The sequence below is a fragment of the Pimephales promelas genome, chromosome 17 (assembly GCF_988280905.1).
Source record: "Pimephales promelas chromosome 17, fPimPro1.hap1.1, whole genome shotgun sequence".
In the NCBI taxonomy this organism is placed as follows: Eukaryota; Metazoa; Chordata; class Actinopteri; order Cypriniformes; family Leuciscidae; genus Pimephales; species Pimephales promelas.
The window spans coordinates 15,382,129-15,390,603 of NC_142785.1; the positions used below are offsets into that span (position 1 = coordinate 15,382,129).

Genomic DNA, 8,475 nt, shown 5'->3' on the forward strand with positions numbered 1-8,475 from the left:
GCTGCATGATATTTGGAAAAAAATGACATTGTGTTATTTTTATTTATATGCAATATGAAAACAATTTCACCAGATGACTTGAATAGCTCTATTTGGAAAGAATGAATCATTGTAGAATGACATGGGATGATTTTGTTATGAAGCAAATCTGCATAGAAAGTAATAAACAAATTATAAGCATACATAAATATAACTTTTTTTCAGGTAAATCTAACCCAACGCATTCTCACCCCAAGGCATCACCTTTGACCATGCTTCAATATTTGACGTTTTAGGCGCCCTTTAGCGTCACTTACATGACGCGATCCTACGGCGTCATCTAACTGACGCTAAAGGAAAGCGTCTGTTAGAGGACGCGGTTAGGTTTAGGTGTGGGGTGGGGGTAGGGTACACGCGATCCTAGGGCGTCATCTTACTGACGCTTAAGGGCGCCTAAAGCGTCAGATATTGAAGCATGTCCAAATGCTTCCCAAGGCGTCAGTTAAGTGACGCCTTGGGGGTGAGAATGGGCTGTTTTAGAGGCTGTAACATATGGTTGTGCGAAACTCATCCGAAGGAATTAGGAAACCTATGCGGTGAGTGATGGACAAAACAACATTTGTCTGCTCAAGAACACGCGGCAAATTGCCTCAAATAAAGCCGTTTTTTACAATATAGGCCAACTGTAAGACAATCGCGGGATAAGTGGCAAACTTAATCGAGAGTGTGTGAGAGAGAGAGAGTGTGTGTGTGTGTGTGTGTGTGTGTGTGAGAGAGAGAGAGAGAGAGAGAGAGAGAGAGAGAGAGAGAGAGAGAGAGAGAGAGAGAGAGAGATTGTGGGTGTGTGTGTGTGTGTAACCTAGGATCAAAATATCCCCATAAAGATGGCAACATGTTGCCAACATTCGAAATCATTTTTTAACGGCTTATAAATCATATTAATTGATGTTTTTTTGAAAATGAGGAAGTTATCTAATAGGGTTAGAGATGGGTATACACAGTTTGTACAGTAAAAAAGTCATTATGTCAATGGAAAGTCCCCATAAAACACGAAAAAATAACATTGCTTGATCTGTTGAACAATCAAGAAATCAAAAGATGTCTGTGATTGGCTAAATCGCTCAACTTTGCAAACATGTTATAAATAGAAATTATGGCCTGTAAATCGTTTCTATTTTGTTTTAGTTGTTCTGGTTGCTTTTCTGCGACAGATAAATAAAATTGCATTAAGTTTTGGTTTTATTCATAGATATTTCTAGTTTGTGGGAAAATATATTATACCAATCATAAGAGCTGTGAAAATAAACAATTCATATAGGAATATAAATGCACTTAGATCATATTGTACAGCAGCTGTCATTCACATTTTGACTTTTAACAAGAGAATGACAAAACTAACCTTTGGTACATCAAAAATATGATATCTGATAAACAGATCTCACTTGTTTTTATTAAATCAGGGTTTGCTTGAAAATTCACATTTATCCTCCAGAACTCTTATTCTAATATAATATGTTTTAATGTTTCAGACTCAATGGAAGTGAAAGAACAAAGACAATAACTGAAGTAAAGGGTAATGATGTTGTAGTTTGTTTCACCCTGTTGACACCAATAAAACAATTTAATGTGCCAATTTACAGATCTCAGACATCACCATAATGAATGAGCTGAAAACAAGGAACTTTAGGAGACAAAGAGGGTTTTCAGCTGCTCAGTTAAACATGATGGCCCTGTACTTTATAAATGCAGATTGGATAAAAACACGGTGATGACAGTTCACACCTGCAGTGAAGCCCCTCCCACAACAATTCACCAATAAATACTGGGAATATTCCCATCATGCTACAAGAGAAGGACAAACTCCAGGAGTTGCAGCTGAAATCTGTGTGACTGTTAAAGATGGAGTTTATTAAAGAAGAGATTGAAGACATGAGTGATCATGGACCATCCAGAATAAAACATGAAGATACTGAGAAACAATTAGGTTGGTGTCCATTCCTGATTCTTCATCATTGATGCTTTGGTAGATGTGAATTTAAGTAGTAGTATATGGATGATACAAAATAGAAAAACAATCATAACCTTTAGCAGTTGAATGACAGAATAACAAGTGAAAGATCTGATCTCTGTTGCTTTCTGCTAATAAATAAGGGTTCACTTGAACTGACTCTAACTGTATTTCTGTGTATTGTAGACCAGGTGAGAGTGGAAGAGCAAAGACAAGAACTGAATGAAGTGGAGGAGGAACATCGTAACTTTACAATTCAAAGAACAAAAGCCAAAAAGACGCACACCTGCTCTCAGTGTGGAAAGAGTTTCACACAGAAAGGAAACCTTAACAGACACATGAGAATTCACACTGGAGAGAAACCGTATACATGCACTCAGTGTGGAAAGAGTTTTTCTCAAGCATCACATCTCAGTGTTCATCTGCTCCGTCACTCTGGAGAAAAACCATTTAACTGTGATCAGTGTGGTAAAGATTTTATTTTATCAGCACATCTAAACCAACACCTGAAAATTCATTCAGATGAGAAGCCGTATGTGTGTTCTCTCTGTGGAAAGAGTTTTTCAAGGCTGGACAGTTTTAAACGGCACCAGAAAACACACAACAAAGTGAGAGATTACAGTATATGTGCTTTGACTGTGGGAAGAGCTTTACTACATCTGCTGATTTGAAACTGCACCAAAGAATTCATACTGGAGAAAAACCGTGCAAGTGCTCATATTGTGACAAGAGTTTCACTCAGTCTGGAAACCTGAAATCACATGAGCGAGTTCACACTAGAGAAGCCGTACGAATGTACTCAGTGTGGGAAGAGTTTCACCCAATCAAGTAGTCTACGGACTCATATTAGAAAGCATTGTTCTGTGTCACAGTGAGCAAATGATTTGTTAGATTCACATAAAGTAAATGTGTACTTAGTTAACTAATAAACTAGTGTTGCAGTGAAATGCCACAAGATTTGTGTTTTTTTATGTTGTAGAACAAGAAAATGATTGAAAATTATTTTAATTGAACACTCACTCAAGGAAAATAAAAAATACATAATTGAAAAGAGACTGGCAAGATATGCAGAAAAACAACAACAATCAAGGAATATTTTTTTATTTAACCCTTATTTAACCAGGGAAATCATTTGAGTACAAGTCTCTTTTGCGAAGGAGCCATGGCCAAGAAGGCTGCAGTAAAGGTTCCACATAAAATACAAAATAAAATAAATACAATTATACAATACATAATAAATTAACAATTACAATGAATCAGCCATGCTTAAAAAGTAAAATACAATGACCTTAAAACAGTAAAAAAATACTACAAAACAAATTACAATACAATACACTTATCCTAATTTGGGAAGCAGGGACAGGTGCCCATTGCGGCTGTTTCCCGATACTTTACTAGCCTCTTAAGGCTTTTACTCTATGAACATTTGATTTTTAAGGCTCATATCCAAATTTGGGCCAGAAACTTAGGTTAAAGCTTGGATTCTATTTTAGGAACAGGGCCTGCTTTTCCCTTGTAACCAGGAAAAAATTGGTCGTGGTTGCTTTTCTGTCTCTTTTGGATTATGACAATTTCTTATATGCACAGCCCAAATAAATATTTGCACCAACTGGATTCAGTTTATCATGGCACAATTAGATTCATTACAGGGTGCAAACCCTTTACACATTGTTGCACACTTTATGATCTACACTGTTAAAAAAATCTTTTTTTGTGGCTGTGGTTACAAGAGGTAAAAACAATATAAATACTGTTCGTTTTCTCACACAAACCGCTCGTTTCGTGTTTTAGGCCATCAATGTGTACTTACATTCACGAGTCATTAAATCATGTTTAATTTGGACTTCTCTGTGCATGCTCTTTAGGGGGACCCAGGGTGAACCCCATAAACCTCCATTATATGACTGACAGAAAAGAACGGTTTGACCTAAAAATATCAAACTTGAAAATACTGTGGAAACAAAGACACCTACATTTTGGATGCCCTTGAGGTATAAACGATTTCAAAAATGTATTTCAAAGTGAACTATCCCTTTAAGATCTTAACAACTTGCATGAAAAACGTTCATTTTTCGGTATGTTCAGTTAAAGTTCCATTTTGAGATTTGACAAAAGCTTGAAACTTTACCTGGTTTTTCGAAGTTGTTCATACAGGAACCTCAGCAGTTTTGGAGGAATGGGGACGTTTCCTTCATCTCAGCCTTTTCAACCTTCATTCAGGATTTCTACACAGGAAAGTTGGAAATGAAAAAAAAAGGATATGTTTTTAGCTACACAAGAAATTAAATGAAGGAAAATTAACTACAAAGTATCATGTAGACCAGGTTGAGGTTGAAAAACAAATGTACAGTATTTTACATTCACTAAATTATCAACTATAAACAAATTGTCAGCCATCCCTAATTCTCTCAAATTCAAACACTGTTTAAAAAATGCTAAGACTTTTTTCCAGTGGACTCCAATTGCATGTCATGTCAGCTTGTCTGCATGCTCGGGCTACATTCTAATATGTTTAATTATTTTCAACTAAATAAACAGAATCACAATAACATGTTCTATAAATAATTTAATTAAAAATGTGTTGCTTACCTTTATATGAAATCCAGGATAAGTGCCATTTTCTTCAGGTATTTTGCATCTTACTGCCTCAATAGGGTAGTAGATGTGGTCAATAACTTCTTGAATGACAACAACCCTGAATGTCCACCACCTGAAACAGAAAAGGATATCACTAAATGAAAAACATAACAAGATCACTTCAAAAAAACGCTCTAAACATAGTTGTTTAAATATTCCCTATACAATTTGTATTTCTACCGACCATGTAAACATAAATATCTTTGAAGGGGGTATTCAGCAACCAACTTTTTCTATAAACAGACTTTATTCTTCAGACCTTGAATTCAAATGTGTTTTGCCAGTATTGAACATTCATAATAATGCTAATAAAACAAAATACAAACCCATAAGAAGCATGCAGGTGGTTCTTGGGATGTAAACTACAGCAGAAAAGTCCTGTTAATAGATAAGAAAACAACAGAAACATTATGAAATAAATAAATGAGGAGGGAAGGAATGACTAATATTACAGGCAGAAGTTTAGATAATAGCAGTCATGCTAAATGTAAATTAATCTTTCATTATTTGGGGTTTAAAGTCGCGTGTGTCATCTAAAACAAAAACATGAAGTCTAACGCAAACATAACGTTAACTTACCTCATTTTGCAGAAAAGGTGCTGGTGTTTTCCTTGATCCAGCTGTACCGGTTAAGTTACTGCATATTCACACACAGTCTCTTCTGACATGTTGTGTCTTCATGCCTTTCAAATCAAGCAAGTCTTAATGGCGTTTACTTTTCTTGACGATTCCTCTGGTTGCTTTTGCTTGAAGGCATTAAATTGCTCTAAAAACACTAGCTAACGTTAGAAATATCACAACTGGTTAACGGATTCGCTCGGCAAGAAATAAACCGCATCACGACAAATAAAAGTAAATAAGCCCATTACAACAAGGACACTACAATCGAGAACCTCCACGAGTCTTAAATCTTTCAATGTGTGACGATATCCATAAAATGATAAACGTGACGGCTCCGACATTCATTTGCCTAACAGTTAATGCCAGATGGTAACTAAAAATAACGTTACGTTAACAGCTTTTTTGACATCAAGCAAAAGATAATTTTCGTTTTTAAGTTTAAGTTTTACCACATAAGTGTCAGAATGGCTTCCACACACCCGAAATCCGGCTCTAAAAAGCAACTTTGCCCGCGGTCATCTGCGTGCTGCCGGGATCTTGTTCCCACAATGCAACGCGTAATTCAAAAGAAGGGTAAAAGACCGACAAATACGGAAAAAATCCTTCACATTAAATATGGTACATTGTACCGTATTTTTACGGAAATTTTTTACAGTGTAGTGGCCCTCCCTTGCTCAGCGCAGGCTAACACTGTGGCGATTGTTTGTGGATAAATCCATTATTGGGACATTGCCCCCTTATTTATGTAGGCTTATCCTTCAAGACCAGCACTCGCTCCCTGCGGTCTAATGATAATCTCCACATGATTGTGCCTAGGGCTCGAACAGAGTTAGGGAAGCAAGCATTTCGAATTTTTGCCCAATAAGCGAGGAACCAATTACAGAATGACTTAAAACTTGATAACTTAGTCTCCTTTGGTCACTTTAAACTCAGCCACACGCTCTATTAGATTTTCCTGCAGGGTTACAATATTTGGAGTGATAGCGGTGGAGCTCCTTTTATTTGAGAACAAGACCGTCTTTTCAACCATTCAACACAAGCTTTGAGTCAAAAAGCTTAGATTGTACAATATCAAAGCCATCCTGCAGGTACTGAAAAGTCTCGTGAAGGGTTTCTCCACAACAGAAAATAATTGTGTCATCAGCATAAAAATGAAACAGAGCATTATGGACATTTGAGCCAAGATCATAAATTTTACATAAATGGTAAATAAACGTGGACCCAGCACCGACCCTTGAGGAACCCCTGATACAACTTGTAAGTTCTCTCTCTCTCTAAATTGTAAGTTAGTAAGTTCTAATCCCTCTATCTGAGAGATGATTTTCAAACCAACCAAATGCCTTCTCAGAAAGACCAATGCTGAGCAGTCTCTGTTTTAAAATACAATGGTTCACTGTATCAAAAGCTTTAGAAAGATCAATGAAAAGAGCTTCACACTTTTTGCCTTTTGGCTGTCCAGTGCCTCAATGATGTCATTCACCACCTTCAATGAAGCAGAGATTGTACTATGTTTCTACGGTACTATGAAACTCTGATGGGATATTATGAACACTCAGGAATTCTTTCAGTTGTTCACTTACTAGTCTTTCTAAGACCGCTGACAGCACAGACAAGTTGGAGATAGGCATATAGTTGTTTAGCAAGGTAGGATCTACTCTCTTTAAAAAAGGGAGGACATGAGCAGATTTCCAGATTGATGGCATAACATTCTGGACCAAAGACAAAATAAAAATACACATAAGCAGTTTAGCAAAAAAATCTGCAGCAATTTAAAAAAAATGGCTCTAAACAATCTGAGCCGGCAGGCTTTTTGGTGTCCAATGACATTAGGGCTGCACATCATTGATTGAAGACGGGGCAAAGGTAAAAGACAAAGGCTGGCCAACACAACATCTTCCCGCAGGATTACCATCAGAAGAGGAGGTTTTTGGAGATGGAGATTGGTCAAACAAAGAACCAGATGCAACAAAATGTTCATTAAAACATTCTAGCATTGCCGATCTTTCCGAGATAATATTATCATCCATGGGAAGGCAGTTCATTATGAGATTTACAGTAGTTAACACAATTGACTGGATAGACTTCCAAAAATCCTAGGGTTATTTAGATTGTCTGTAGTGGCCGCTAGATAGAATTCAGTTTTAGCAAAACTGGTTCCGTAGTTATCTAAAATGAATCTTATCGTCCTCCAACCCAGAATTTCTAGCCTTTGCCCAAGCCATATCTCTCTCCTGAAGAAGTTTGCTGAGTTCCGTCAAAAACCAAGGGTTGTCTGTCTCGTCCCTTGACTCTAAACTTATGCATAGGAGCATGTTTATTAATAAGTTGCAAAAATCCATAATGTTTTTGCAAGTATGAAAATGATCAAGAATTTCCAGGCTATCTCAACATCATCAATAAGCCCAATGCTGTCCCAATTAAAATAATATAAATCATGTAAAAAACCTCGTAAGGAGAATTGTTTCATGTCACGTTTTTCAATGCATCCAGGCCTGGATTTTGGAATTTTTGCATTTCAAACTGCAGCAATCGTACAATGATCACTAATGTCATTAGCAAACACACCAATTTCAGAAAATTTATGAGGTGCGTTTGTCAATAGTAAATCAATTAGAGTAGATTTCTCTGGGTGTTTTGAATTTGGGCGAGTAGGAGACACAATTAATTGTGTGAGATTTAATTCACTGCAATTGCCCTTTATTCTGTCTGAAGCAGGTTTGAACCAGTCCCAGTCCCTGCCATGATAATCTCACTTTACCCAAGGGTCAAGTCTATCCCCTGTCCATCCCGGAGGAGAAGGCCATGGAGGAGTACATCACGGAGGCACTTCGTCGGAGTTTCATTCGCCCTTCTACATCCCCTGCAGCTTCTAGATTCTTTTTTGTGGCAAAAAAGGACGGAGGCTTGCAGCCCTACATCGACTACCGGACTCATAATTCCCAAACCATCAAGTACAGTTATCCCCTTTCTCTTGTCCTCTCAGCCCTGGAACAACTACATGGTGCCTGCATTTTTGCAAAATTAGATTTACGAAGTTGAGAACTTCTACCGCAGATTTATCCATAACTACAGTCTTCTCAGCTCCCCACTAACTTCTCTCCTCAAATCCCGGCCCAAGTCTCTGTCCTGGACTCCAGAAGCCACCACCGCCTTCTCCACTCTCAAGGACACCTTTATTTCCGCTCCCATCCTAACCCATCCAGATCCAGAATTGCTGTTCACCATGGAGG

General features: G+C 37.5%; 1 long non-coding RNA gene and 1 pseudogene across 2 annotated transcripts; one reads left to right on the forward strand and one right to left on the reverse strand.

Moving 5' to 3' along the window:
- Positions 1-692: 692 nt before the first annotated feature.
- LOC120474807 (uncharacterized) lies at positions 693-3,072 on the forward strand (annotated as a pseudogene). The gene is made up of 2 exons (XR_016147048.1): positions 693-1,963; positions 2,174-3,072. The product of XR_016147048.1 is annotated as an uncharacterized LOC120474807 (transcript).
- Positions 3,073-3,108: 36 nt separating this feature from the next.
- Positions 3,109-5,765, reverse strand: LOC120474466 (uncharacterized). Its single transcript, XR_016147177.1, has 4 exons — positions 5,204-5,765; positions 4,951-5,002; positions 4,577-4,697; positions 3,109-4,212 (listed from the first exon to the last, which is right to left on the reverse strand). It is a non-coding gene; the product is annotated as an uncharacterized LOC120474466 (long non-coding RNA).
- Positions 5,766-8,475: the final 2,710 nt, after the last annotated feature.